Here is a 22521-nt window from a genome sequence, read left to right as displayed (position 1 = left end):
ACAATTCTTGACAGCTCTTCTTTACATGGTTTTAGCCTCAGGCAGAGATGAGTACTGAAAACAGTTTTGAGTACTGCAAAAGCATATACAGTTCAGGCAAATAACATGCTGTGCGAGATGGTAGTACTTACATTGCATGCAGTGCGTTTTCAGAATTGCAGTAACAGACTTTAGCAGAGAATTTGAATAAATTCTTTCTAAACTATGTGAAAAATAATATATATATATATGCATATACTGCTGAGGATTCTTTAATTGTATTTCAAAATTAGGTATTTAAGTTACCTTTCAAGATGAAAATAACTTCTTTTCCATGCTTATCATGAGGAAAAAATTATTATCCAATAAAAAGGCATTTCAACATTCAAAATGGCTGCATATTTTTTTTAAAAGGGGAAGAAAAATTAAATAGGATCCATATTTTCAAGTTTTTTTTTTTATTTAGGGTCCTAATTTCAAGTATGCAGTCTTTCTCCTCTTTCAAAATCTCATCAAGAGGAAAGAGACCCTAATGTGACCTGAGCTCTTTAAAATTCATGACCACAGTTGTGTGCAGCTTATATAAATGACATAGGGATGAAAATGGAAATGTCAGCATGGTGGGGGAAAGAATCATAGTAGCTCGTATTCTGATATGGTGTGCTTGACTGACAGACCTAGAGGATTATTCTGGGATTCTGGCTTTAATAAGTGGTAAAGTGCACCTTAATTGCAGGATTACAGGGAAGAGACAAACCATTTCCTTTGCTTTTGTTTGAAGAGAATTCATACTTCGCTGTTTAAAATGCTATAAAAACTCGCCTGCAATTATTAGGATATTTGTAAACACCATGTGAACTTTGATATAAGATTGTCATCATAACAGTACGTAAAATGTTTTGTTGTTGTGTTGAATTTAACATTTTAGATGGTATTCCTAAGGACTTTTGTCCCTTAGAAATACATGCTAGGTAATGTTACTATACAGCCTGTTAACCTAAAAATGAAGACAGGTTATGACTTCCATAGGAAAGGTACAACTTTAGTATCTAATAAAATGATAATAACAGACAGAAATGTACATTTTGAGAGAGGTAGCTGCATGTGCAACATATATGGTTCATGAGAAATTCATGATTCTTTGGGTCTAGCTATCACATTAATTACCAGAGATGTGGAAGTCTAAAAAGTTACCAGGAAGACTGTAATTCTGTGTCAGCAAAATCCTCTTGTTGGGTAGCTGGGTAACTTCTGATTACAGATGGCGTTTTCAGAGATAACAGCTTGAGAATACCTAAAAGTCACAGATTCCATATCAATGTCCTGGTGTCAGCTGGGATAGAGTTAATTGTCTTCCTAGCACCTGGTACAGTGCTGTGTTTTTGAGTTCGGTATGAGAAGAATGTTGATAACACACTGATGTTTTCAGTTGTTGTTAAGTAGTATTTATACTAAGTCAAGGATTTTTCAGCTTCTGATGCCCAGCCAGCAAGAAGGCTGGAGGGGCACAAGGAGTTGGGAGGGGACACAGCCAGGGCAGCTGACCCAAACTGGCCAAAGGGGTATTCCAGACCATGGGACGTCACATCTAGTATAGGAACTGGGGGCAGTGGGGGTGGGGGATCGCAAACACAAAACACAAAACCATTACCAGGTTTTATTTTACAGTAACAAAGTTCATATGTCATCTGAAACACAGTGAACAATAGAATGTGGTGGTTCACCAACAGATTTCCAAAACTAGAGTTTTATTTTCTTTTCACAAGCAATATTATCTGCAAGCAATTTTTATAACCCTAGAAAGACTGATAATGTATCTTGAACACTGTTGTCATTTTTCTTCCTGTTCACATGAGCTAACCTGTCATTTCTTCACAGAGGTTTCAGCACCCACTGTAGTAGAGAACAGCTGTACACTTTGAAAGTAGTCTGCAATAAATCTGCAATACCTTGTTTGCATCACAGTCTGCTAGTGAACATTTACAAACAGATAGTACAACAAATCCTTCTGAGAAACAGTGGATGAGACACAGTTTACAACTTTTACTGCTTGGAAGCCAAATTTTTTGGACTGAATTACACCTTGGAAAGCAGATTTCATTTTTTCCTCCCTTTTGTATATGTTTTGTAGGATCCCAAGAGAAACAAAGAATTGCTCTTTGGATCTCACAGAGCAGGTTTCAATGAATAGATATTTGACTTGCCTACTCTTCCTTGAGATTGGTTTTCATTTCTATTGCCTCTTACAGTAGCAGGTGGTTGTCTCTAGGGGAGAGGGACAATTGCAGTTAGATCCACGCACATTCCTAAATCTGAATTTTCACTTGGATCTGTTGATCATGCTTTGTCATGTTAAGTATTTTTTTGCTGTATGAAGCTGGGAATTTGAGAATCACTGTCTCTTAAGCAATGTGTTATCCATGACAATCTTTCTTCCCAATTCAGGTTTCATTTGTATGGTAGTTATTATTTATGATTTTAAAAAAATGAATCAAATATCTAATTTCCATCATATTAAATTCTGAATGTGTGGATCTATCCTCCATTTAGCCCTTTGAAACTGGGGAACTGGTTTAGATAGTAATTCTCTAATGGTGCACCACCTATTTAAACCAGACAAACTAGTATGTGCTATAAAATAATATTCTTTGACTTCCTACATATATAGTGATTTTCTTATTTTGAAATACAGTGATGAACTTCTTGTGAAGTAGTCCCTTTTATTTCACTGTAGAAATACGTGATACATCATTACAAAATATCCATTCACTACATCCAGGTTATCACTTTGTGGCTTACTTGATTGCAGAAGGAAATATTACGAGAGTTATTTTTGCTTTTCCCTGTATCTGGTGCCAAAGCCGAAGTAGAGACAGGGAAATGTCTAGGCTGTTATTTATGTGCCTGTTTCTGAGGATACAGTCCCACTGCAGGAGAGGGCAATCCCAGTAAAGTAGATGCAAATCAGGCTTTTAATTCAGTATTTTTCAAGAGTCCCATTTAAAATCAACCTGCTGCTGAAAACAGAACAGACCCTCAAGTCGTCTTTTACCACTGGGAATTAGTCATGCATCCCCTATTAGTAATAACAGATCATTAAAACTGTACCCTGCTTATCCTTAAGCAGAATATGGGAACTGCAGGCTAGAAGTAAGAGGAAATCCTTGGCACAAGGCAAGTGAGGTTAATCTGCCTAGTGGATACCCCCACACATTGCTTTCACTGTCTGAGATGCGCAATGCACCATCTGCTGCAATGGTTGCTCTAGGTGTAAGTCTGTACTGGTGTTACAGTTTTAGGAAAGATGTTAGGCAAAGCACAAACAGGGATTGCTTTTTTTCTCTGTGGTTACTCCTGCTTTACTTCCTCTGAATCAGAAACTGAAATATTGCTTCCACATGTCACTACTTGATTAGCACTGAAGAGTTGATTAAAGTGTCAGGTTGACAGTAATGTGTCTTGAACATGATGACATTCACTTTGAATATGTTTGGACAGCTATCAGCGAGAAAAAAAGGCGTCCCCTGCTCAGAACCCATTAAAACAGTGATAAATAGTTACAATTAATTGATGGTTCTCATAGCTTAATAATCATGAAATATACATGCTGTGTGTTCATACCCTCCTTTTATTGGGATGGCAGGCAAAATTTTGCTGCTTTATAAAATCTTCTAAGATGTATATTATTTTTTGATAGCAAGTTTGGCAGTGGACATCAATTTTACCTTTGTAGTAGTGCATCATATATGTAAGTATTCAGTTATTGATAAAGTATTTTGACATAATAGTGCTTAGTACTGGGGGGCAATTGAAACTTTCAGGAATAACCTGAAAAGTTCTCTTTTGATGCTATGGTGATTTTTGTCTTGACTGGAATATTATCTCTTTGACCGGAATTTTTGTACTATTGAACAATTTCTGCATATCTTGGGTATCTCAGGCTACGAGCTTGAAAAGAAGAAATATTCTTTGGGAAGAAACTTAGAAATGCTGGGAAGTGAAACCATGGGAGCAAGAATATTCCCCCTCCAAAGAAAAAACAAAATAATGCCAAAAAACTAAGAAAAAGTGCATTGTCATTTATTCATGGAAGGTCTTATGTGTGGATAATAAATAAGATTTATTCAGGAATCAAGATATTGATAAGGTGTTGTGTAAATATTTTGGCGTGCTACATCAGCATTCCTTAAATGACTAAAGGAGCAATAAAGCTTTTTTTACCTTTTTTTGTATTTAGTTTAAATAGCAATAACAGACAAGACAGTTTTATTAATTAAATGGCTTTGTTCAAAATATGTTAAGATTAGTTCTGTTGATATATTTTGGTTATAGCTGAGAAACAAGCTACTCGGAAGTATTTTTCTCATGGCTTCTTCTAAGGGATAAATTAATAGTGCAGTTTTACTACAGCTGAGATCGAAAAATGATTGTTTCAGGTCTCTGATTTTGTGTGTGTGTGTTCACACCTTTAAATTTGGTAATAGAAATTGGATTACATCATTATGTATGTCTCGTGCAGATGGCATGTGAGATTACTGTATTTTCTAAATTTTTTTTTTTAATGTTTTCCATGATTTTAATCAGTGAGTTATTTGTGTAAACATGTAGTGAGTGAAGTGGACCTTTAAATGAATTTTCAGTGTCATCCTGTTTTAAATACCAAACACTATGGCTTGGGGTAAATATAAAGCAAATGTTAGTTGCAGCTAAGTCCCTAAGTATTTCTTGGTAGGTTCAATATTAAACCTGGAAGGAAAATACCAGTGCAGAAGATTAAGCAAAAAACTCTAGGGTCAGTATTGCTTTTTATGTTCTGACAATTATGATTTTTTTTTTCCCCCCAAGTAGCTTACTAAAGCTCCCTGAATGAAAATCTTTTTAAATAAGCAGCAAAAAGAAATAGCTTTTCTAACTTGATGAAAAAGCTTGTTTCTGTCAGAATACAGAAGGCTTGAACTTGAACAGTATCCTCCACAATGAGGAGGTACTTGCATTTTGGTACTGGGATTACCTTAGTTTGGATGGTCTAGCATATTTGCCCGACCAGTCAAGTTTACCATGACTTCTGCCTTAAATTACCAAAATTTAAGATAATAAGGTAAGATAAGGAAAGACTGTCTGGTAACTAAGGTTAATTTATTCCTCCTTGAAAGACTAAATTGATTAGGTACATGCTATTTTGTAGGTACCAGCCGTAGTAAGGAATTATCAATGTAGATTTAAAGCAATCTGCCTGATAATGATGCATCACAAAAATGTTACAATACCACATTCTCTAGCTGAATATTTGCAAATATATTTTGGCCTGGAAAGTTTATCCAAGACTAACTGATTATTAAATGTAACATAAGGTTCTTGATGGAAAAAGAACTAGTGGCAAATCTGGAATAAAACATGCTTCTGGTATAATTCTAGGTACTCTTCCAGACTTGGACTGTCTTACCTTAAGCATTTTGAATAGAATTTTCAAATGTTTCTGTAAAATAAAAAAGCAGAATTCCCATTTTCAGAACTAAATTTAGAACTAAATGCCATAGACTTTCGTAGAGATGTAATTTTCTAAACACTAATTTCTACTGAAAGTGGGTCTTTTGAAACATTCTACCTCTGAACTTAAAGAAGTTTTTTGGAAATTAATCAAGTGTTAGCTATTTAAAAGCAATATGACTGATTCTGTTTGTTACTTGGTATGTATCAGTGTGGAAGCTGACTTAAGGATGGCTTTATGAGATTGTTGACACCCCTTAACACTCAACATGTTTCCTGGAATGTTACTTTATATTTTTTTTAACCTTTTTGAAAAATAAGTTCTTATTTAGAAACATTGGGGGGAAGTTACATAACATAGTAATTTGTGCCTAAAATATTTGGGCTAGTGTTCGAATTCTACTAGGTTTTGTTATTTGCCTCCAGTTGGAACCAACATATATTAATTTTTACATTTTTATCCATTATTTTGTGTGAAAGATTTTTCTCAGCTAACACTTCAAGTACTTCTGCAGCGTAGAGCTATATTTTAAATATTTTAAATCAAATGAGATCATTTAACCTGGGGAAATTAAATACTGAATTCCAGCACAGAGACCACTCACAGTTCACTAGCGATTCATGATGGGGTCTTTTCTTTGTTGTGATGAAGCCTTTTATCCTATAAAGCTGTTTGTTACAGGAATGCCAAGGGTTGACTTTATGATCCTTTTGAAAGAAGCTATCTTCATATGGTGGTAGTGCTCTTCCTTTGGCAGTCGTTATTTTTATTTCCAAATTGTTTTGTTTCACTATAGATCTAATTTTGGCAGAAAAAATATTTTCATTTCCTTCTCCAACTTTCTTTTATGGAGTAAGCATATTAACACTGCATGTAGGTGTCCGTGCCTACATGCAGACATCCTAGTTTTCTCTGATTCAGTTTCAGTCATGCTTCCAGAGAATCCCAAACTTCATGGTTACTATCTGTACTTCAGTAGACAAAAGCTCTGAATAGTTCTGTCTCCTGATCTTCTGAGTCTCTATTTGTCAGCTTCATAAATTTACCTTCTGATTGATATCTTTAAAAAGGTTTTTTTTCACCCTACTTTACCTTTATTGAATAAATATGAGGTATTTAAAGAGATACTTAACAACAACTCCCTCCCCTATATTGCAAAAACATAACTATAGTCAGGGTGCTGTACAAACACAGAATTCCCCGTGAAAACCAAATTCCACAAAACCAAATCACATTTTAGTATGCTAACCCTTAGTTCTTTTAAAATGCAATAAATTATATCAAGAATTAAATATTTTATCCCATTAAATCCAGGAAACGGTTAATTTAGTTCCTTTTTATTTTGTTGTTTATGCTCTTTTTAAAAAAGAAGCAAAACAAAACAAATTGCATTTGGGTTTTCAATAAAACAACATGGCCTTAGGCATGGCCCTAACTGATTGCTGTGGGTTTTTTTCACAGTGACCCCTTTGGGGACTATCAACTACCAAATTTTTTATATTATGTCATTCATGTTCTTTTAACCAGAAGTTCATCAGCATGGATCTCTGACATGATACAGTCTTCCTAAACACTCAAAGGATATGATCTACTACTTGTTTAATATTTTTAATATCATGGTGAGATGTGAAAAGCCATACCAGAAGCCAAACTCATGATGTCTGGTTAAACTGGTTATTATGGTTCTGCTTCAACAAAGTAGAAAACCGTACAATGAAGAGACTTTCAGGACTTTTCTCTCCAAAGTTCTTTGATTTTAAAAACTCAGGGGGGTAGGCAGAAAGGTGCCAAAACACCCTTGCGTTCCTACTATTTTTTTTTTCCCCTAACTGTGTAACCTTAATTTGCATAGTTTGTGATAAAATGTGTGAAAAATAATTTTCTAGTAAATTGAATGCTGATTATCATTATCATTCAGTGTAGCTGCCTTTCAGTGCAGATTTCTTGACCATCAAATGTGCTGTGTATCCAGAATTATCTTGGACATTTTAGCAGGTCCTGAGATTCCAGCATCTGTTAGGCTGCTTGACTGAGTAATAAATGTTTAAGCTGTGCATACTGCCAAAATCTATTTTGGAGGCCAGATGATTACCGCTGGTCCTCAGATCCCTTTCCATTCCTTCTGCTATATTTTCTCTCTTATGCACAGCTTGGAATAACAATTAGTACTGAATCCTCTTGTACCAAGAGGGGAAAGTTGGCTCTGTGGTAAGACTGGCCATGTTCTTCTGGTAAAAGTAGCTAATGGTGGCATTTGCATTTTGCAATGCAGACTGCAAAGCAGAACACTGAATATCAGTAGATTTTTATTACAGGACATATTAAAAAACCCCACAGTTTCAATGAACATCTTGAGAGAGTGATCATTCTGGTGTGTGGAATTCTCCCTATGTGGAAACCAGTGCAAGGGTTCTTTATGTTATACATCTGGCTTAGCTTTGCAAAATAGATTGATATGGGTTGTATACATTGTCCAAGCTTTGTATTGGTCCTCAAGGAAGGGAAAATGTCACCTCAATCCTTTGTTCAGCTATATCACCCCAAAGCCTCTGTCGATGTGAGGGATGGCAATTGTGTTCGCGAACCTGCTCTGCAGTAAGTGTAAATTCACAGCACATATACGTCTTTTAGGATTCGCAGGAATTTTTGTATAATTACTTCTTCAAAACTGTTTTCAGACAACTATAAGGGAGTGTGGGAAGAAATATTTGTTATATTTGCAGGCTCAGAATGAAAATAAATGTTTATATGTGTTTGAATATGTCAAACAAGTAGATAAGATGAGTTAAGTTGACTACTAGGAAAAATGTACTAAATTGCTTGAAAGAATTAATATCTAACAAGAAAATACCAATTTGTGTGAAGCACTTCATGGGGAAACAACAAAAAGTATTCTGTCTAAAGGACCTTAAAGCCTACTTTAAATGGAAGTGTGAGTGGTTTGGTAATATTCCTTGGTTACCCCGAGAGTCTGTCAATTCTTTTTTCCCCTCTCCTCAAACAAGTTTCCCTTCTTATTTCATACTCGGTTGTTATTTTCAATTTCAGTATGTTGAGATGTGGGGTATGGAAAGAGTAAGGAGGATGAGAAGGGAAGGAGAACTGTGGCCTACCTCCTTTTTTTGTTCTTTCTCTGTTCTCACACAAGCTGCCAACTGTGCTCTGAGCTGTAGAGTTGACACCCTCTGGGACCCTGTGCAGAGCTGTAGAAGAGCTAATGTGGCTGTGCAGGCACCTTCTGCCTCCAGCCCTGTGTCTCTCTGGTATCCAGTGCAGGTGTCTGGGCTGAAAGGGCACATGCATAGCACAAACTTGTGCAAAACTCTAAAGATGAGGACAAGATGTTTTAAACTCAGTAATATGTTGTAAGCTGCGTAAAATAACTAACATACATTGCTAAGAACAAGTGCCTTGATGCATAAATGGATAGTTTCTATACACACAAATATAATATATTAGAAGAAGAGTAGTTTGTGTTTATTCTTTAATTGATCCACACAAATTATGAGGAAGAAAAATAAAAATAGTATCTTCAGACTGTCAATTTTTTCACTCTGGAAAAATGAAACATTTCCTATAGAAGCATCTCTCTGCTCATTAAGATTTTTAGAAATGTCTTGGATGTTTGTCTTGGTTTTAATATCTAAACGGTTCAATTTACTTATTCAATATTCAATTCAACGGTTCAATAATACTTATTATCAACAGAGTGCTGAAAGATTTCCCTCTGGAAAGAAATCTGGTTTTCAGCTTTGCAGCATAGAAAAAGTTTGAAATTTGTAAAACCTATTATTAAATAATTTGTCCTCACATTTCAGAAGTCTTGTGTTTCCAGCCTGTGATACCACAGCTGCAAATTTTGCTCTATTGATGGCAGCCTAGCTATGAGTTATGATTTTTTTATCCTCTACTGGTTAAAAATTATATCCCTGGGTTATTGGACTTTGCAAGTCTTACATGATGAATCCTTATAATCCTATACTCTAAAAATATTTCATTCATTTGATTCTTTCAGAACAAAATGAAATAAAGTTGTTAAATTATAGATGTGCAGGAGATAAAAATTAAGATTCAAAGTATTTTATTTTGAAAAAGACTAACCATGGTAGATGATATATTAAAAAGAAAGATAATAAATATCGGTACTGTTTGAAATATCCCTACTAATAAATTTAGCTGGGTTGTTTACCAAGAAACTGCTTGTAAAATCAGCAGTGGATGAATGGATTGGAATATATCTTCTCTACTATAATTTTAGCATCTGCGTTACCATATTATCCAGCACTGTAGTTATTATTTTTAAAGGAGTATCACCTTCACAAATGATATGCTCAGTTTTAGTTTTGAAGTGAGGAAGATAGATAATGAAAGGGAAAGACTGGGAACAATTTTATGTAGTCGCTTGTGGATTTGAATATCCTTAGAGAATGGCTTTTTGTGGATATGTCCAAAATTTACAGTCTTTAAAGATTATAACAACAAGCGGAATGTAACTTAAGGACATGGCCACTATTTATTTATTTATTGCTACCTGACTCACTGATTTGGTTGGTCCACTTTGTTCTTTCTGCCATATGAGTTCATTTCCAGTTGCAACTACTAAGAAGGAATAATATATAATTTAACAATAAAGTGTTTCTCTGGCAATACATAAATCACAGATTTTTTTCCCATTATTGGGGGGGGAGGTATTTTTTGAAGTTTGGACAGTGCAGTTTGAATGTAGTCATTTCTATATGTGCGTATTTATCTATGTATATGTATATATATGTGTGTAGGAAAATATTTAAATAATACTACTGAACTACTTTCAATTCATACTATTTTCAAATGTCCCTTTGAGAATAAATTACATTATCATCATTTAGATATCTTACATATCATTTAGATGCATCATTTCAATATCTTACATCAATTAATTTGAAATTGGGTTTAGATTACTACTTTCTTATGGTCCTGCATAGTGTACAAATGTCTTAGTTGCTTCTCTGTGTCAAAACTTGTTTTACACCAAATTAGATATGGTTATTTCTCTGTCTGACACTAGTTCCTTTCAGATTACTACTTCTATCAATAATAACACATTGATTTTATTGCTTTGTCGTGGGGGTCCCTCCATCCTTTAGTCTGTACTTGCCCACGTTCCCTCTTCTGTATGAAGCTCAGCCCTAGAAATGATTTAGCTCTCTTGCAGCTGTACAAGCATTGATTTGAAAATGGTGTCCACCACTGAGTATTCAATTTTTACTTCTAGTGTGTGTCCTTCATAAAGAGAAGATCCCAAAATGCACCTCACAAAATGTATCCATAAAATAACTATTTATCTTCATGACCACCTCACACCCGTTTTCCTTTCTTTTTTGCTGATGGGGAAGAAAAAAACTTAATTCTCATTTACTGCAGGGTAAGTGCATGCAGGCAGGCAGTTACTGTTGAGAAACTGACCTGTAGTTGTACAATCAGATGCCAGTACACTCCCTTTCAGGTCCTTTTAAGCCTGAAATGTGCATATTTTCTCAGTGGCACATGATGCAAACTTCAGTTCTTTGGATTAACTCATCTTCCATTCTACTAAGAAGCCTGCGCTCATAATCTGTTTTTTATTCTACTCTTCATACAAATCAGAAGTTCTTCCTGTCTTTTCTTTTTCTTTCTGAAGACAATTTTTTCTTCTTTTTTCAATTTTACATCTGTTTATTCTAATTTTTCATGGGTTCTAGTCTCTTGGCTGCCTTCTCCTCTTTTCTGCTTGAGTCTGCCTTTCCTCCATTTTTTTCCTCTTGCAAGTAGTTTATGAATATTTTTTCTCATTCCATAATGAGGATGCTGGATTCCTCAGCTCTGTTCCTTCTCCAGGAGTCAATATGACCCTCTGCTTTTTTCCTCAGAGTCTTTTTTTTTAACTTTTAGGCATCTTATTCACAGCTTGTTCTTCTGATCCTCTGGTTCAACAAACATCTGCATATCTTCAGTTGTCTGTTCTCTGTCTTGCTTTATTGCCTTGTAAGATTTCCCTATTTTCTCTGAGTGCATCTCTAGTCATTTTTCTTATCTCCGTTGGGTAATATTTCATAAATAAATAACTTTTGTCATACTTCTGCTTAAGATAATGGACATCTTGCAGCCTTGGAATCCTGTCATCTTCAGTGTTTCCTTTCTCCCTGGAGTCCCCTCTCCCTTCTTGGCTTCTGTTTGGATTTCTTCTTATTTTACAAGGTATAAACCTTTGAAAATAAGTATCAACAATTTTAAAACAATATTCCTTTCTGTCCTTGTCTATACAAATACTCATCAGTTTTGTCACCTTAGGATAATTTTCAATGAAAAAATGTACTGGAAAAAACCCTGAACATTATCCAATGGGTATGTTGACATGCATTCACACTGAATTCTGAGTTAGTTGAATGAAACTGAGTATGAATTCAACCCATAGAAAAACATTTAACCTAAGCATCTGTTTTAAAATGTTTTAAAATGAGACCAGGACTTTTCCATTTATCAACACAATAATGTTAGTTACCTCTAATAAACAAGGTCACACATCTCATTACAAGTCAAATTTCAGCTTACAAGTTGTTTGTTTAAATGATTTTGTTTTATATAGTTAGACACACCACTCTTTAAACAATTATCTATATAACAGTTCATTCTGCAGGAGTATTTCATAGTAAGCTATTTACATTTTTTAACCTTTTGGCCTGTTCCTGTGAAAGGCTGCATGTCCTTGGTATCCATTTATTTCCAGTAGCATTTGAAAGCACTCAGGCCCATTCAGGTCAGCACCTTACTTTGTGATGTGGAAAAAGAATAAATAGTTGCTTACCACAGGAGAAAGAGTGAGAAAGGGGGGATAAAAGAAATCTAGAGCTTGGCCTTCTCAGTTGGCAGCTGAAAATCAAAAGCGCACTTGGGTAGCTCATCCTGATGGGTATAGAAAGTGACAGACCATTCAGAACTGAAGGAAAGAAGATAATGAAATCTTAAATTAGAAAATCTTCCAAAACAGGCTGACAGAACAGCTCAAAACAAGTTAAAATTAAAAAAAAGCCACATAGAGCTTTGCAAAGAGGAGGATGAAATAAAGATTGGGAATGCAAGTACATCTTTAGAGCCTTGCAATTTAAATGTTGATACTTTACCATGTGAACTTGTTTCCAGAGGTGCCTGAATTTGTGCTGGTTAGCTATGTGAAGGCCCAAAGAGATTGTAGCGTCAATTGGTATCTTCTGTTTTGCATATACCCAGCAGGATGAAAACAGTTTTTTTTAGCAACACTATGCCAGTAACAGATCTTTACAGATTATTTATATTCCTATGGTTCTTTATGTGTGGTGGGTTGACCCTGTGTGGTGGGTTGACCCTGGCTGGACACCAGGTGCCCACCAAAGCCGCTCTATCACTCCCCTCCTCAGCTGGACAGGGGAGAGAAAAAATAGCGAAAAACTCATGAGTCAAGGTAAGGACAGGGAGAGATCACTCACCCTTTACTGTCATGGACAAAACAGACTCAACTTGGGGAAAATTAATTTAATTTATTACCAGTCAAATCAGAGTAGGATAATGAGGAACAAACCCAAATATTAAAAACACCTTCCTGCCACCCCTGCCTTCTTCCTGGGCTTAACTTTATTCCTGATTTTCTCTCCCTCCTCCCCTCCGGCGGCGCAGGGGGTCCAGGAATTGGGGTTGGGGTCAGTTCCTCACATGTTGTCTCTGCCGCTCCTTCCTCCTCAGGGGGAGGACTTCTCACTCCTCCCCTGCTCCAGCACGGGGTGCTTCCCATGGGAAACAGTCCTTCATGAACCTCTCCCACATGGGTCCTTCCCATGGGCTGCAGTTCTTCACAAACTGCTCCAGCATGGGTCCCTTCCATGGGGTCTCAAGTCCTGCCAGCAAACCTGCTCCAGCGTGGGCTCCTCTCTCCGTGGGTCCACAGGTCCTGCCGGGAGCCTGCTCCAGCGCGGGCTTCCCACGGGGTCACAGCCTCCTTCGGGCATCCCCCTGCTCCAGCGTGGGGTCCTCTCTCCCCGGGGCTGCAGGTGGAGATCTGCTCCACTGTGGACCTCCGTGGGCTGCAGGGGGACAGCCTGCCTCACCATGGTCTTCCCCACGGGCTGCAGGAAGGTGGGTCCATCTTGGAGCCGGCTGGCGTTGGCTCTGTCAGACGTGGGGGAAGCTTCTGGCACCTTCTCACAGAAGCCACTTCCGTAGTCCCCCACCTCGCTACCAAAACCTTGCCACAGAAACCCAATACAGCATGGAGTAACAGTACTGATATTCCGTGTTAGAAATGACCAAATAGGATTATATGAACCTCGTTCACAGTTAAAATGCTTTCTTGGGACAGTAGAAAATACATGATGTAAGAAGAAAGTAGCATAGGGGCTACTGAGCTGGAGGGGTGCCAGAAGGTGTTGATTTAGTATTTCCTAGTCATTTTTCTTCTGGGGATGAGAGAAGGCTTGGTTGTTTGGGCTTTGAAATACAAATCTCAGGAATTAACATTTTACTATGTATCTTGTTGAAGTTTCTGCCCAGTCAGCCTGGACATACCAAGTATGTATTTTGTACATTGCTTCAGTGTCATTTCATTGAATACAAATAGGAGGGCTCAGTTCCTTGGACAACATACTAAATACCAAATGCTGTCAGTTTTGCTGCTAATTTGCCAAGGCTCCAAATAAGAACATGTCTACTCTTGGCTCTGAATTTTACTTTCTGCAGTTCAGAGGACCTAGGTTTCTATGTTCTGCTTCTCTACATGAAGATGCTCCAAAATTACTATGTCTGAATGAGACACACGTAATGTAGAAATGACTTAGTGTTGAATCAGACCCAGGAGATACAGTGCAGTAGTCCCTGTGACACTGATATTTCTGATACTGTAAAACTGAAATACAATATCTAAGGTGATTGGGTTGTATTGTTATTTCTCAGAAAAACAGCCAATCACTTGTTCAGATGTAAATAGTATAATATTTTGGCATCAGCAGCCTTGATCGCAATCACTTTTGACAGAATTTCTTTATGGCTAAGTTTCTTTGCATTTAATAATTATGCAGAGAAATTCTGTCTGTGGTACTGCCTGTGACAGTCTCTCACATAACTATGTGATGACTGAGTTGTGAAATAACATTATCAACGCATTAGAATGTTATGATACCTATCATTGGTAGTTATAAGTACCACTATATACAAATTATTGAATATTTATTTTATTATCTAATAATTACAATTATTCTCAGTATTTAAACAATAATTTTCATTAAAATTTTAATGTATAGATTACCTATACAGTTTAGAATAATATGTTCACAGACACAAAGAAAGTAGGTAAAACAAGCAACATAAAACTGCAGTCCTGGAAGGTCCTCACCTGCAAATCTTATTTTATTACTATATCACACTAAATCTCTCAGATTGTTACATATCTTCCAAGACTTGTAGTGTATCTTTACTGATTTTTCAGCTTCCTAACCAAGTGACATACTTCCTTGCCTTCTTACACAGTATTTGAGGCTTGACCTAAATTTTCATTTTGACAGTTATTTTGCTCAGCAGTAACTACAGGTGAAGTGAATAGTTTATCTTAACGTCTTCTCAACTTGGATATAACACTGACCTGATTTTGTAAGGAAACCTAATGATGTAGATACAGTGGGATTATTAATTAGCTCAAACTCCTTTATCTTGTTGAAATTAATGTACTAGTTTTAGTCGGACTAGAATTTCACCTGATGCATCTAAATAATAAAAAAAAGATGCTAATATTTTCATACTAATATATTTTCTACTTTTCTTATGAATATTTGATATACTGAGAACTTTAAGATAGTCACATTTGTAGTTAAAAATATAACAGAAAAAGAATTTAAAATCCTAAAATAGTAGTTAAAATAACACATTGCAGTTAAATTGTAGGATGCTTTGTGATAGTAAAATAATAGGGAAATCAAATGGTTTCCTGTTGACAACTAATAAATGAGAAGGAATTGTGTCCTGGAAATTCCATTAGTTCTAGCTTGATTGTAATAGCATGGACAGTGAATAAATGAGATTTCATTGAAGGATGCCTGCCCTATATTTAGAAGAGATCAGCTGAGAGATACAGTGTGTCACTGTTAAATTATTTCTTTATTAACTTTAAATTTCATTTCCTGCAGTTCTCACCAGCATGGAAAATTTATATTACCTAACCAGGAAAGTCTTTCTGCTTTGAAAATCTTAATACAATGTGAAAACCATGTTTTGACATACAGGCTCGACAGTTGCAACATTTATTGTTAGGTCAACAAATGTAGATGATTGTTGACTTGTTTTTAATCATATTGGTTTTTTCTGAGATGATAAATATTTTTTTTTTTGTTCACACACAGAAGACATGGTATGATAGTTGACGATGAAATAGTGTTAGCCCACATACTTGAGGAAATGTGTTTGCCAGTGACCAAAGATATGGTAAACATCAGTTTATTTTTATAGTGTTGTCAATTTTTATGAATTGGAGCTCTTGTTTTTGCTGGGATCTGTCGTTCTTCTTTTTCTCTAGATAATAACTTCCAAAAATTCTTGTAATTTTAAACATAAAGACAAGTTATTTGATAAAGTTACACATAAAAATGCCTATTGGTGGTTATTTATCACCAACCATAATGCATTTTTCCCTCTTACCCACTCTCCATATGTACCTTAGTATTGGTGCTGATTGCCAAGTGTGAAGAATCTGCTGAGTTAGCACTCAGTCATCTTATAGGTCTTATTTTGAGATGGGGGGGAAGGAAAATGTTATTTAAAAAATAACTATAGTTAGGATCTTAAATTTTGTTATATGGTAATTATTGACTAAACCTATGTGTAAGATATAAGTAGAAACAAGTCTGCATGTTGATAGTCTATTCTCTGAGAGTAATAGGATTTTTTAATGCTGTCTAGCCTTTTTGTGTCTGGTAGGATGATTACAGTGTGCAGACTATACTTTCACAAAAAGAATTTTGATTCTATATAGAGTAATTATTTGAAATTAATATGGATTGTTTTGATGTCAAAAGTGGGCTAAGTTTCATTTCAAGCATATTTTTGTGCAAAGGTTGTTATTGCTGGGACTTCTTGTATAAGACTAAGATTCAACTATAGAAAAGGCAAATGTTGCAAGCGACTGTGTGGGTCACAGAATTTGATTTTTCTTTATCCCAAACATCATCCTTATCTCTTTAAAATATTACAGAAGCATTTGTGTGAAGAGCATTACAACAGTGAATAGGTAGCAAGGTGCAAGCCCACGTAGATCCGTAGGGAAATTCTTCATGTGTCTAAAAGTCACAATGTACTGGACTTTCCTGGATAATCAGGGAAGAGCGCCCCAGGAATAATTCTCAAGTCGGAGGTGGCAGCTACTTATTACTGTACAGGACAGAACTGAATTGGTGATGTTGTGAATGGGTTGCTTTCTCCCACAGTCAGGAATTTACTAGGAGGAGAGGCTGATACATCACAGCATTGTGCCACCATCCAGAGGGACCTCAACAGGCTGGAGAAATGGCCTGACAGGAACCTTGTGAAGTTAAAAAAGGGGAAATGCAAAATTCTGCATCTGGGGAGGAATAACCCAGGAACCAGTATGTGCTGGAGGCTGGCTGGTTACTAAGCAGCCTTTCTGAGAAGGATCTGGGCGTCCTCAGCACTGGTGAGGCCACACATTGAGTACTGTGTCCAGTTCTGGAATCCCCAGTACAAGACAGATAGGGACTTACTGGAGTGAGCAGGGCTGAATGAAGATTATTAAGGGTCTTGACTGTATTTCAGATGAGAGGCTAAGAAAGCTGGGGCCGTTCAGCCTGGAGATGAGAAGGCTCAGGGAGATCTTGTCCGTGTGTATAAATAACAGGTGGCAGGGACTGCAGAAGATGGAGCCAGACTCTTCTTAGTAGGGCCCAGTGACAGGACAAGAAGCAAGAGACGTGAATTAAAACACATTAAATTCTATCTTAACACAAGAAAAAACTTCCTTGTGAGTGTAGTTGAACACTGGCACAGGCTGCCCAGAGAGGTTGTGGAGTCTCCATCTTTGGAGATCCTCAAAACCCAACTGGACACGATCCCGGACAAGCTGTCCTCGCTGACCCTCCTTCAGCAGGGACTTGGACTAGGTGACCTCAGAGGTCCCTTACAATCTCAACTCTTCTGTGATTTTGTGCATTTGAACAGAGCAGCAGCTCAAGGCCTGGATAACCCACTGTCAGTTAAGTACCATTGTCCTGGTTTTGGCTGGGATACAGTTAATTTTCTTTCTAGTAGCTGGTATAGTGTTATGTTTTGGGTTCAGTATGAGAAGAATGTTGATAACACACTGATGTTTTCAGTTGGTCCTAAATAGTGTTTATACCAAGTCAAGGATTTTTCACCTTCTGATGCCCAGCCAGCAAGAAGGCTGGAGGGGCACAAGGAGTTGGGAGGGGACACAGCCAGGGCAGCTGACCCAAACTGGCCAAAGGGGTATTCCATACCATGTGACATCATGCCCAGTATGTAAACTGGGGGGAGTGGGGCTGGGGGTGGGGATCGCTGCTCGGGAACTAACTGGGCATCTGTCAGCGAGTGGTGAGCAATTGCATTGTGCATCACTTGTTTTGCATTGTGCATCACTATATTCCAATCCTTTTATGATTATTATTGTAATTTTATTATTGTTATCATTATCATTACTAGCTTCTTCCTTTCTGTTCTATTAAACTGTGCTTATCTCAACCCACGAGTTTTCCATTTTCCTTCTGATTTTCTCCCCCATCCCACTGGGGCGGGGGGGGGGAGTGAGTGAGCGGCTGCGTGGTGCTTAGTTGCTGGCTGGGGTTAAACCATGACACAACCATGCTCAAGCATGAAGAGGGATAATGCTTAATCCTTTCAACTGATAATAGCTACATGACATGCAGCTCAGGGGCCGCAGGTTTAGCTACATAGCATAGCTTTATTGTTCCCTGACCAATGTTGCATAAACAAACAAAGAAATAAAAGCTTTATATGTAACCATAACAGACCAAACAACAGCTTACAGTATTCCTGTACTATAAAATGAATGTGATGACTGGTTGCATTTAGCTAGGCATACAAAATGCTGTGTCAATATATTCTATTCTCTTTACCGTATCTTGTAATTTCTCTGCATTCTTCAGAGTATGGTACAAGTTATGAATGTTTGTATATAAATACTGTCCACGTTTTGGTAAAGTGTTTCTCAGAGACACTTTATGAGTGACAATTTCTTCTGTGAGACTTTTTTGTTACAACCTTCTTTCAGTCCACTTTGTATTAGTAGTAGGTGATTATAAACCGAGTTCCATACTGATATTTGACATAAGCTTAAAGTCAGGGAGTTCAGAAAGCTATGACAGCTTACTTCAGACTTTGTATCTTGAAAATTGCTTTCCTGTGGAGCCTGGAGCTCAGCCACGTGGGTCTTCTTACCTTGTAGCTCCATTATGGAAACCTGAAACCTCAAATTCCAGAGGTCTTGGGACTCATTCTTCCAACAGGGTATCCATGGAAAATTATCCATTAAATTTTTTTTTAATTCTAACTCACTTTAAAAAATGAGCAGTATTTTCTGTCTAATTAATTGTATTATATAACAAAAGACTGACTCTAATTCTCTACTCCATTATTTATTTGCTTTAGCTTGTTCTCTGTGTTCTGCTTTTGGAAAAGGGAAAAAACTGGAAAAATGAATGTTGATCTTAGAAGTGGAAAAGTTTTTCAGAGTTTATTGGAGTTATTTCTCTGAGCTTTTTTTAAACTTAACCCTCCCTAATAGTCCTTGAGAAATGTGAATCTCAGTTACATGTCTGCACTCAACGAGCTGCATGATGTTGAGGAGTCACTGCCCATCCCTTGTTTATCTTTAAAAAATAGTGGTTTTCCCTTCTCCTGTGAAAGTCTGCCATGAAATCAAAAAGTTATGTGACAATTAAGCAGCATCTGTTCTCAGGTAAAATATTTGTAGTACAGAAATTAATTACTTGGTAAAGAATTTTGGGAATGCAGAAGGCATCCAGATCGTCTCAGACAAATTGGATATTGAGTTATCTATGGATTACCAGGCTGACAGGTTGCAAGGTTGACTGCGGTAAAAGTCTTGATCACCTGCAAAAAATCTCTTTGCACTGTTGTTTTTTGGGGTTTTTTTTTGAGGATGAGCCTCGAAAACAGTGTTCAGACTTTTAGGCAGTGTTTGTTGTACATGGATGTCTGAGGCTGTGCTGATATAATAGAAAGTCACAGGCTAATAGTCTCTTGCCACTAGCTTAAGTGCAACGCGAAATGGAAACGTTTATTTTCCAGATGAAACATTGATTTAGTAACAGCTTTCTATTACTGCAAATTACTGATATAGAAGTTAGCATTTTCCCCCTCTTTGAAGCAGTCTGGTGTGTTCAGAATGAGTTACATGCTCCAGCAGCTTCACATAGCTAAAAGCTGTTTGACTCTAACAACAGGCTTGTTATCCAAAATATGGACCACACTTAGAGGAAATATAAAATCACAATTATTATTGTTGGGGGGTGTGCTTGTTTCCTTTATTTTTTCCTCTCTTTTTTTTTTTTCCTTCTCTCTTTTTCTTTTCTTTGACATATAGGGAACATGCACACTTGAAATGTTAAGAAAACAGATCTGTTTCCTTATAATTTTCCACTACACCTCATCCCATCTACTGTTATTATTGGTTGTTTTAACAAGTGTTTTGTTGTATGTTATAGCAAAACTGCATCGCTTCATTTTAGGTATGATGAAATTATTTTTCTTCATTTTATAATACTTATTTTAAGTTATTTTCTGCTGTTCTTTCCCTGTGGAGTGATCCTATTCTGTAGAAGCTGAGAAAGGGGAACAGCAGTGTCAAGCTTGTAGAACTCTTCCTCAGAGACTGGTAACTTCCTGGAGTGTCTTGGATTGTTTGAAACAACCGTATTGAAGTGTGATAAAATACACAGTACATAAATATACATAAATATATAGTAAATGGATCTGAATATCTAAGGAATATAAGAAAAAATATATAGCATATATTGCTTGCACCTAATATAATATCTACTGCTTGCATATAATCCAGCACACAACTTCTTTAGTTCATGTAGTTTTTCTTTCTGTGATCTCTGAGAGATTCTTTGCACATCTTGTTCAGCATCAGAATATTGAAATTTAACATCACCATCAGGCAAATAGGAGCTTAAAGATACGGTAACGGCATTGTGATCATAACAGAACTGTAGAGAAAACAGACAATAAAGCAATGTTGTGCATCATAAACCTTAACTTCTGTGTGCTGGTAATCAGCTATTATCAGATTCAGTTCAAAGTTAGAGCAGAATTCTTACATAAACTAAGAAAAAAAGGTTCTGTTTGGTTTTTAATTCCTAAAACAGTGTAGCTTCTTCATGTAGATAACATGTTTTCATTAACTTGTTACTTTGTCTAATCTTGAAAAACTGGAGTCATCCTTTTTTACCTATTCAAAGTACATGTAGAACTCTTCAGGCTAACTTAACTCAGAGCTCTGAAAGGCTAAAGGTTCACTTACTCCTTATAACAACAGCAGAGGGACTTTCTATGTTGCAAAATATTTTATGAGAAATTGTCTAATGAAAGATCTGGCTCTTTCTTAAATATATATCTATATATCTTCTATAGAGAGAATATTTTCTAAACAAAAACTTTTGGGGCATTTAGCTTCTATGCTGGATTTTGGAATTTTATTTCATGTCTATTCATCTTAGAAACATTTCACTTTAAGAATTTTTTATTCTAATCATTCCCTGATACCATATATTGAATACATTTTCATAATGCATTTTGCTGAAACACCTTGAACTTCTGTGGAAATACAAAAATTAATGATAATCAGAGAATTTAAATTCTATACAGTACACAAGTCAAACTTGGTTCTCTTTTTAAAGAACTAGTTTACATAAATTTATTCAGGTTTATAGAAAATCCAGTTGTATGCATTCTTACATGTTAATTATTTTATATTTTTGTGTAGCATTTAAATGAATAAGACAAATATAAGACCTTATTATTTTTTTTAAATCTGGCTCAGTTTTTTATTTTAAAACAAAGCATGCCTTTTCTCTTTCAAAGGGGGGTTTATGGCTAACACTATCAGAAACTTTGTGCACCCACAAAAATAAGTGGAGAAATTGCATCCTTCAAAATAAAAAGCAAACAATCACTCTCCCAGTCACTTAGCAGTGCATCAGGAAGCATTCTTCAAAAGCACTTCAAGATTATGGATTTGTCTCCGCTTTGTAAATTAGTAATGGGATTTGAAGTATCATAAGTCTGTTTGTTTTCATCATGTGGCAGGTTCCTAAGGATTTCTGTCCTAGTGGGTTTTTTTGAGACCTGACCTGACAAAAACTCTTCTGATCTCAGATAGTTATCTGAAGTGTTAGTGTCTCATAGATCTTCCCAAGAAAGACAAGGGAAGAGCCGAAATCTGGTTTTAGCTAATTTATAAAATCCATTAAGAGATAAGATGATTCATTCCTGTATTCACTACTTCTATGCTGTCACTTCAGAGTACCCCCAAATGCAGTCATAGATTATATCTGGGAAGATGCAAATTTTTTTTTTTCATTTAGCTGCCAGAAAATATTGATTAAATTACATAAAAATAAATAGGCAAAAATAGAAAGATTCCTCACAGAAAAAGAAAAGGATCAAGTACCAGCTTCTCTTTTCACAATATAAGTGTTCTCAACAAATATCATGAACCTTTTGCTTTGATGAATGAAAAAATGGACAAAAATCCTATTTTAAAAGAGAAAGAAAAAAAACCCTCCTTGATTTGCAGAACATGTTTGTAAAGATAATGATAAATGCATTAGTCAAATTCTCTCAGAAGCCCTGATTAACCGTTAATTTAACTATCCATATCCCTTTCATGTCATCCATGAAAGAGAGAGTACTTCTATAATGGTCTCTTTCTAGTCGTTCTTTTGAAATATCATAGAGAACTCATTAAATATTGAAACAAAACTTGAACAGCCTTTCTAAGGCAG

The 22521-nt window shown here is 36.3% G+C and overlaps 1 protein-coding gene across 3 annotated transcripts in view; it reads left to right on the top strand.

The window, feature by feature from the left end:
• CACNA2D1 (calcium channel, voltage-dependent, alpha 2/delta subunit 1) overlaps window positions 1–22521 on the top strand; it is a 421901-nt gene that overhangs the window by 245344 nt on the left and 154036 nt on the right. The gene's annotated exons all lie outside the window — the stretch shown is intronic.

Source organism: Haliaeetus leucocephalus, unplaced genomic scaffold (genome assembly GCF_000737465.1).
Source record: "Haliaeetus leucocephalus isolate CR32 unplaced genomic scaffold, Haliaeetus_leucocephalus-4.0 Scaffold751, whole genome shotgun sequence".
NCBI classification, from domain to species: domain Eukaryota; kingdom Metazoa; phylum Chordata; class Aves; order Accipitriformes; family Accipitridae; genus Haliaeetus; species Haliaeetus leucocephalus.
This window is presented reverse-complemented; position numbering and strand designations above follow the sequence as displayed.